Genomic DNA, 10,000 nt, shown 5'->3' on the forward strand with positions numbered 1-10,000 from the left:
AAGAAGGAAGAATGATGACACTGAGAAAGTAAAACTCAAAGAAAGCTGCTGTTGATATTCATGAAGATACAGACAGTGAGGATGAATCTGATTCATCTTCGGTTTCTTTATCACAGTTTGACTGTGATATCGTTGTTATGAAGCAGATGATATTAAATATTTTCTAAATCAACTAAAAATAGAAGAGGAGTGAAAGTGAATGAATATTTCCCAGATCTAAAACAGTTTGTGGAGAAGTCAAAATGTTTAATTTCTGAAGGCTGCTTTACTAATAAGGGAAGTTTATAGATTAAAGAAACTGGTGAACAAGATAAATGTTGAGTTATGTAAAGAAAGTGAAGAGAAGAGCTGAACCATTATCGGTTTCATGGGTTGGTTTTTCTTTTTAATCTTTTGTTTCTGATGGGTGAAGTCTCTGTAGCATCATTGAATGTTAATGGTGCGAGACATCAGAAAAAGAGCTGCATTATATGAAGTTCTCACCCAGAAAAGAATTGATGTTGTTTTACTACAAGAAACACACAGTGATGAAAATAATGCTGTTGACTGGGCTAAAGAATGGGATGGTTTTACTGTTTTAAGTCACAACACCTCCCTCAGTGGAGGTGTCGCAGTTTTATTTTCAAAGAACTTTGCTCCTATTTCTTATGATGTTGATGAAGTGATAAAGGAAGACTTTTAAAGGTTCGAGCTCTATTTGAAACCTCTGTTTTAGTTTTTATTTGTGTTTATGCTCCAACCTCAGGAATTCAAAGAATGTTGTTTTTAGACACACTTAATTCAACACTGCAACAATGCAATAATGAGGAGTTTTTATTTTTGGGTGGGGATTTTAATTGTACTGAACAAAGTTGTGACAGGAATCACCTGGAACCGCATGAGCCCTCTCAAAGAGACTTATTGAAGTCATTAAAAACACATGAGCTGTGTGATGTATGGAGACAGCTCAATGGTACTCATAGACAGTACACATGGGCTCATAGTGAGACAGGTTCTTATCTTTGGCTAGGTTGGACAGGTTTTATGCTTTTAAACATCAGTTTGGGATTTTAATAAGTGTTTTATTTTCCCTGTTTGTTTTTTCTGATCACAGTATGGTTTGCTGTTCTTTTGTTTTAAATTCTATTAAACCAAAGAGTGCTTACTGGCATTTAACACCTCCTATTAAATGATAAAGGTTTTAAAGATACCTTTAAGTGTTTCTGGGACTATTTTAGGGCATCCAAAGATTCTTTCTGTTCGATTCTACGACAGTGGTGGGATTTTGGAAAAGTGCAAATTAAGCAACTTTGTCAGCAGTACACTAAAAACACTACTCATACAGACTCTAAGAACCATGCAAACTCTAGAGACATCAATAATAAAACTACAGGAATTGGCCTGTTTATCTGGAGGAGAAAATGTTTTAAACAACCTTTCACTTAAAAGGAAACAATTAAGTGATCTTTTAGGGGTTAAAGTACAGGGAGCTTTGATCCGGTCGTTTCTTGAATATAGATCAAATGGATGCCCCAACAAAATTTTTTTAGTCTGGAGAAAAGAATGGACAGAAAAGTGTATCCATGCATTATGAGATGAGTCTGGAGGCCTTTTATCAAACCCCATAGACATTAGAGGAAGGGCCGTCCAGTTTTATAGAAACTTGTATAGCAGTGAGAGTGGGGCAGATTTGGACACTAGTGACACTTTCCTACAAGACTTGCCTCAGGTTTGGAAGAAGCCAATGCTAATCTCAGCAGAGCTTTGAGCCTGGGTGAGTTATATGAGGCACTTAATGGAATGGAGTCAGGTAAAGCTCCTGGTATTGATGGAATACCTGTAGAGTTTTACAAGTCTTTCTGGACTGAGTTGGGGAGATCTGCTCTCGGTGCTCAGCGTAAAGCTTAGATGAAGGGCGTTTTTGCCATTGAGTTGCCGTAGAGAGCTGTTTTAACTCTCACTCCCCAAAAGGGAGACTTAACAGAAATTAAGAATTGGCGTCCAGTGTCCCTTCTATGCTCCGACTATAAATTGCTCTCCAAGGTTTTAGTAAGATTGGCAAAAGTAGTTAGTCAAGTTATCCACCGGATCAAAGCTACTGCATACCCGACAGGTCAATCTTTGATAATGTCTCTCTGTCTGTGAGATATCTTAGATGTCTCTAGATTGTTAAGTCTAGATTGTGCACTGGTTTCCCTTGATCAAGAAAAAGCTTTTGATAGAGTCGAGCATAAATATCTTTGGTCATGTCTGGCAGCTTTTGGTTTTGCCAAAAATTTGTAAAGCTGGTTTCAGTTCTGTACAGGAAGTGGAGAGTGTTCTGAAAGTGAATGGTGGCTTATGCAAACCTTTTAAAGTCAGCCGAGGGTAAGACAAGGATGCTCCTTTCAGGGATGCTTTACTCTCTGGCTATAGAACCATTACTGCAACAGATAAGGTTGAAATTAGATGGGTTACATATCCCAATAGTCAACTGTAATGTTCAATTGTCTGCTTATGCTGATGATGTTGTTGTTTTTATCAGTAATCAAAAGACATTGAGAATTTGTTGCAAATTCTTACTGATTTTAATGTTTTACTTTCTGCAAAAGTCAACTGGAATAAAGTGAAGCGTTGATGTGTAGTAATGGGACTGAGAAATTAAGACTTCCAGATGGAATTCCGCGATTAAGAGGAGGTTTTAAATACCTGGGAGTTTTCCTGGGAGATGATTTTACCACACAGAAAAACTGGGATGGCCTTGTTGATAAAGTGAGAGGTCGTCTTGCTAAGTGGAGGTGGCTGGCTCGGATCTGTCTTACAAGGGTCGAGTTTTAATCATCAACAACTTAATTGCTTCATCCTTGTGGCACAAACTGGCCTGCACAGATCCTCCTTCAAAGCTGCTTATGGAGTTACAGGCCATCCTGGTGGATTTTTTGGGACAAACTACACTGGGTTTCCCAAAGCATTTTGTTTTACCAAAAGAGGAAGGTGGACAAGGACTTGTTAATCTGCAGAGTAGGACTGCAGCTTTTCGTCTGCAGTTTATTCAGAGGCTGCTAGCAGAGTCCCTGATTCTTATTGGAAGAAAGTTGCTTGTTTTATTCTACAAACTTTGGGGGTCTACAGATGGACAGATCTCTCTTCCTTCTGAACTCTCTCAAGTTAGACATGTCTGCTTTACCAGTATTTTATCGTAATCTTTTAAAGTTTGGAACCTTTTTAATTTTCAGAGGGACACAATGTTTTAATTCTCTTTATTGGCTTTTAAAAGAGCCAGTTGTGTTTGGAGGCCGTCTGGACATTTCAGCCACGGACTGTTTTTTTCCAGTCTTAAGTAAAAATCTCTGCACTGCAAAGATCACCACCCTGGGCCAATTGCTGGATGTAACAGGACCTACTTTTTCCAAATACAGAGGAGGTTTCCTCTGTTTTAAAGATAACCTCCACCCGGTTTGTTACTCAGCTCTTGATGAAATGGCAGTCAATGCTTTACGGAGGAAGAGAGACAATTATTGTTGGACTATTTTGCAGGGGTGAAAACTCCTGATAGTAAAGACTGTTTTCCAACTTTGATGATGTCTCCTAAGCTTGGTGATTGTAACAGTGTGTTTTTAAAAACAGTTTTTAAAACTCTGCCTTTTAATTTCTTTTTAGTCACTGGAAAACTATTTTATAAAATGTGTGCTGGTTTTTAACAAGAAGGTTTTAGGGACAAAAAGTTGATACACCATGGCGTTCATATTTTAATCTAAATGAAGACATTAAGCCAGAATGGAGGGTCTTGTATAAGCCACCAATAGCTAAGAGAGTAGGGGATATACAGTGGAGAGTTCTTCATGGAGCTATTGCTGTCAATGCTTTTGTTTCTGTTTTAAACCCTGACATCAGTGCCGATTGTCCTTTTTGTTTTAAAAAAGAGAAACTGTATTTCATGCTTTTATGGAATGTTCTAGATTAGGTTCTCTCTTTAATATTTTAAGAAGTCTTTTAATTGTTTTAATGTTTTATTTTCTGTTGAAACTTTTATTTTGGGGGTTAAGTACAAGAAGAGTAAAAGTCTTGATTGCCAGTTGCTGAATTTTATTGTGGGTCAAGCCAAACTTGCTGTGTATACAAGTAGAAAAAACAGGATTGAACAAAAGCCGGTCAAGATGTCACTGTGTTATTTACAGCTTTAATTAAATCCAGAGTTTTAATTGATTTTAATTTCTATAAATCTATGAATGACCTTCCCATGTTTGAACAAAAAATGGTGCAACTATGGTGCTTTGTGTTTCATCTTAGAAGGAGATTTGTTTTTCACACAGTTGTTGTAATTTTTCAATGGTTATGTCTGTGTCTATATGGGTTATTTTTATATATATATAATTTGTTTTTTCATTTTTGTTTTTATAATATGATATACGTAAAAGGAGATGAACATGTTTTTGTTACATGTAATAAATGAGTTTTTAAAATTAATCTCTCTCTGTCTCTCTCTGTCTCTCTGTCTCTCTCTCTCTCTCTCTCTGTCTCTCTCTCTCTCTCTCTCTCTCTCTCTCTCTGTCTCTCTCTCTCTCTCTCTCTCTCTCTCTCTCTGTCTCTCTGAGTGCATGCTGGGGAGCAGTGGGCGGGAGTTGGATGTGTGTGGGTGAGAGCGTCTGTCTGCGAGTCGAGTGAGTTTTCTCTATCTTTTCTATCCTTTCAGTACACTTTAGGTAGTATTGTTGGCGTGTTTAAGGAAAGTAAGGCGCTGTCGATCAGCTAACGCGGGCGGCATGGTATTAAAATTGTCCCGCGAACGTTGTTCTGTAGAAGAGTGCACCTTAGCAGTCGCACAGGTTGTTGGTCACAGAAGCATTCTGTCAGCATCACGAATGAATAGTGCAGTTGTTTTGTTCTTAGATGATGTAAGTAAAGTTAATGAGATCGTTGCGCAGTGGAATCGTAATAAAAGAGGCTTACACAGCGGTGATGCCTTTGATGCAACCAGCGAAGAGGATTTTATTGTCAAATGTCCCACCGTTTATCAAAGATAGCGTGATTGAAGGGAACTGGCAAGGCATGGGAAAGTTGTATCGCAGATAAAAAAGATTAACTTAAACTCTAAATCTGCACAGCAAGCACATTGTTACTTTCGAAGACACGTATATATGATTCTTAATAATGGACAAGAATTGAATCTTGCACTGAAGTTTAGGATTGATTTTGATTTTGACTATGTCATATATGTAACATCAGAAACAATGAGATGCTTTAAATGCAATCAGGAAGGGCACCTTGCTCGTGTGGTTGTCAGAGAGCGAAGAACGTGAAACAACTCAAAACAATGTTGGAGAGGAACCTGAAGAAAATGTTGCGAGTAAAAACCAACAAGAGGAGGATAGGGATAAAAATGAAAATGAGAAACATGAGGATGGTGAAAAAAATGATCAAGGAGTTAATCTTGAAGAAAGTGTGAACAGAGATAATGAAGAAAAACTAGTACAGGGCACAACTGAAACTGCAAATGATGCTGTTAGTAGTCTTGTGGAAGCGGAAACGTCTAGGGACATTGATATGACGGAAGATGACAGTCTTGTTAAAACACCAACATTGAAAAGAAAAACTAATGGGAAGAGAAGGGGGAAAAAAGCAAGGAAAGAACGGGTTCAGGAAAAACAGATGAAAGAGAAGATAGGTCATGAAGTTATTTCCAATCATAGTAATTCTGATGAGTCTTTAACAAAGAGTGAGAGTGAATCTGTGAGCTCAGTTGATTCAGTTTCTCTTAGGAGATCTGAAAGGAATGCTTATACCCTTGAAAAGATCAAAGCTTTTCTGCAGAGTACAAAAGGAATGAAGGAGTCCAAGTAGAAGTTTTTTCCTGATCGGGAGTTGTTTATAGAGTCAGCAAGCGTGTCAATGAAAGAAAAAGGGATGGGGGTCTTACAGAACAAGAAATATACAGGTTGAAGAAAATTGTTCAAAAGTTGAGATCAACCAAATTGAATGATGAAAAGGCAATGTTTTAATTGTTCTTTTTCTTTGTTAAATTTTGTTTTTGTTATGCTCAGTCTTTTTTATTCATTTATTCATGAGTGATCTGAAACTGGGCAGCTTGAACATGAATGGTGCAAGGGATTATAGAAAAGAGCAATGCTGTTTGAATTGATTAAGCAAAACAAATTGATGTCATGTTTGTTCAGGAGACTCATACTGATGTTCAAAATGAAAGTGAATGGAAAATGGAGTGGGAGGGGAGGTGATTATGAGTCATAAGACTAATATCAGTGGAGGTGTAGCCATTTTATTAAGGAAAATATAATTCCAGTTTCTTTTGAGGTGGAAAATATAGTTGAGGACAGTTACTGAAAGTACGAGTTGAGTTTGAACATTTCTTTGTTGTATTTATAAATATATATGCAACCGGTTTGGGAGGTGAAAGGGTTTTGTTTTTAAACAAAGCTAGAGATGTAGTAGAAAATTGTAAACCTGAAGAATATCTATTTATTTGGGGTGACTTTAACTGCACAGAAAATGATAATGTTGATAGGAATCATAAAGAACCTCATATGGAATGCAGCGCTGCTTCTGCGACAGATTACAAAGAACATGATTTATATGATATTTGGAGAGTGTTGAACAGAACCCACAGACAGTATATACGTGGACACAAGTGAGAGAATATCATATAACAATGGCTAGACTAGACAGGTGGTATTGTTTAAACATCAGTTTAATACCATTAAGTGTTGTGTAATTTCACCTGTAGGCTTTTCTGATCATTGTTTGGTTAGCTGTAATATATATTTATTAACAATGTTAAACCAAGAAGTGCATATTGGCATTTTAATATTGGTCTACTGCAAGACAAATTGTTTTGTGAGGTTTTTAAATCTTTTTGGGAAAATTTTAGGAATAGGAAGTCATCCTTTGTTTCTCTGCAGCAATGGTGGGATAATGGAAAAATACAGATACAGCAACTGTGCCGCTTATATACTTTCAATGCTTCTAAGAACATTTCCCAATTGTTGGAAGCTCTAGAGAAGGAAATTTTAGAGATACAAAATTCTTTGGATTTGGTAAGAGATAGAGAACGTATTAAAGTTCTCAAAAATAAAAGGAAAGCTTTAGATGATTTGTTGGGTATTAGGGCACAGGGTGCTCTGGTACGATCAAGGTTTCAAAGTGCAGCACAAATGGATGGTCCAACCAAGTTTTTCTTTGGCCTTGAAAAAGAATGGCTTAAATAGAATTATGCATTCTTTATTATCAGAATCTGACACAGAAATCACAGAGCCTAAGGAGATTAGGAAAAGAGCAGTGGCTTTTTATTCAGAGCTGTACAGGAGTGAATACACGGAGGTGGAAGAGATAGCCAGTTGCTTTTATGAGGGTCTACCTAAGGTTCGGAAGGGACAAATGCTGAACTGGAAAAACCTTTTACGAAAGGTGAATTGTATGATGCCCTAAAGAGTATGGAGTGTGGAAAGCTCCGGGATTGATGGGTATCCCAGTCGAGTTTTATAAGTCACTCTGGGCTGTGTTAGGAGATGATCTGCTAGAAATGCTCAATGACAGTTTGACCAGAGGGTTGCTGCCTATGAGCTGCAGAAGAGCGGTCATCACCCTTTTACCGAAGAAAGGTGACCTCAGAAATATAAAGAACTGGCGACCTGTTTCACTCCTATGCTCTGATTTTAAAATTTTGTCTAAAGCCTTAGCAATTAGATTAAAAGAGGCGATTGGTTGGGTCATTCATGTGGACCAGACATACTGTGTACCTAACAGATCTATTTTTGATAACATTTATTTAATCAGAGACATTTTGATATCTCTAGATCATTGGGTTTAAATGTTGGTCTCATTTCCTTGGACCAAGAAAAAGCTTTTGACCGGGTTGAGCATAACTACCTCTGGCGGACGCTAAGAGAGTTTGGTTTCAGCCCGAGTTTTATTAAAATAATTGGGGTGTTGTATGGAAACATTGAGAGTATACTTAAAATTAATGGTGGCCTGAGTGCTCCTTTTAAGATCACAAGGGGCATAAGGCAAGGATGTGCTTTGTCAGGCATGTTGTATGCTTTAGCAATTGAACCACTGTTAGTGAGAATAAGGGCAAAGATTGATGGCTGGAGTATACCACAATGTGATTTTAAAATCAAGCTGTCGGCTTATGCTGATGATGTTGTTGTTTTTGTGAATAAGCAAGAAGAAATAGATAATTTAAGAAAAATGATTGATGATTTTGGAAAGCTGTCTTCAGCTAAGGTAAACTGGAATAAGAGTGAAGCTGTTATATGTGGAAAGTGGGAGGCTAAATGTCTCCCTAATCTACCTGCTGGACTTGAATGGAAGAAAAATGGCTTTAAGTATTTAGGTGTATACCTTGGAGAAGATTCGACATTGCAAAAACTGGGAGGGTGTTTTAGAAAACAAAAGGACGACTGGAAAAGTGGAAATGGCTGTGGCCTAAAATGTCATTTAGAGGACGCACCATAATCATCAATAATTTGGTTGCTTCAACATTCTGGCATCGCTTGGCATGTACAGAACCCCCAAGTGGACTTCTTGCAAAACTACAGGCTCTTATTGTGGACTTTTTTTGGACTAAGTTTCACTGGGTACCCCAGAGTGTACTGTATCTCCCTAAGGAGGAAGGGGGTCAAGGGCTTGTACATCTGGCCAGCAGAGGAGCAACTTTTCGTTTACAATTTATTCAAAGATTTTTAACTGGACCAGAAGATCTTGTGTGGAGGAATGTTGCAAAATTTATTTTGAGTCAAGCCGGAGGACTGGGACTGGATTCTACTTTGTTCTTAATGGACTCCAGTAAAATTCAGCTGAGTGGACTGACCCCGTTTTATAAAGGGTTTTAAAATCTGGAGTTTTTTAAGAAAAGAAGAGGGCTTTTGGTTTGTCTTTATATTGGTTATTGGAAGAGCCTATTGTGTTTGGAGCTAGGTTTGATGTTTTAAGTGAAACTACTTGGGGTTTGAAAATGCACTCTGTAGAGCAAGAAAAGTAAAATTTTCTGACATTATAGCTGCTGGAGGTCCTGAGTTAAATAATTCACAAAAAGTTGCTTCTTGCATTGGGTTTAAATCAACAAGATTAGTAAGGAAATTACTGGATCTCTTAAAACAGAAGATTACTGTAGAAGAAAAATCTGTTCTTATAAGTTATGATGAAGGAAAGGTGGTTCCAAATAACAATGATCCTTTTCCAGAGGTTTTTATTACTCCTGATCTTAAAGGTGCAGATGGGGATTTGTTAAAAAATTTGGAGGAGTTAACTATCAATGAAGCTGATAGTAAAAAACTATACAAAAGCTGTGTTAAAATTTTAAATTTGAAGTCTTTAAATGGAAGATCTGATACTGTTTGGAGAAACAAACTAGGTTTGGATCAGAGTATAAAACCTGTGTGGAGAGTTTTTATAAACCTCCTTTGGAAAAAAAGGTGGGGACCTCAGTGGAGAATTTTGTGCAGCGCAGTTGCTGTCAATTCTTTTGTGCATGTTATTAATCCAAATGTCTCTAACCAGTGCCCTTTTTGTGGAGAAAAAGAAACTATTTTTCATTGCTTTATGGAGTGTACAAGATTGTGTTATTTATTTGATTTTCTTACACTGTTGCTTGGTAAGCTAGATGAAATTTTTACTGTGCAGAGTTTTATTCTTGGATATCGATATTCAGCGAAAAACAAGATAAAATGTCAACTTTTAAATTTCATTGTGGGTGAAGCAAAAATGGCAGTGTATTTAAGCAGGAGGAACAAAATAGAAGGGTCAGAAGGATGTGAAGTTGTATCTATTTTTAGAAATCGGATAAAAGCAAGAGTGTGGTTGATTTTAAATTTTATAATATGATGAAAGACTTAATTTTTTTTCGGCTCAGTGGTGCTACAATGATGCAATTTGCTCTGTTGTAGATGGATGCTTAATTTTCTCTTGTCTGTTACAGTGATGAATGTAAATGTAAACTTTTTATTATGAGTCACTAACTGTATTAGAATTGTCTTAAAAGTGGAAAAGTTGTGAAATAAATGTTTGTTTTTAAAATTCAAAATTCAAA

General features: G+C 37.0%; 1 pseudogene; it reads left to right on the top strand.

Moving 5' to 3' along the window:
• Positions 1–10,000, top strand: part of LOC122359838 — a 20,840-nt pseudogene that overhangs the window by 9,099 nt on the left and 1,741 nt on the right.

This window comes from Puntigrus tetrazona, chromosome 16, assembly GCF_018831695.1.
Source record: "Puntigrus tetrazona isolate hp1 chromosome 16, ASM1883169v1, whole genome shotgun sequence".
NCBI lineage: Eukaryota > Metazoa > Chordata > Actinopteri > Cypriniformes > Cyprinidae > Puntigrus > Puntigrus tetrazona.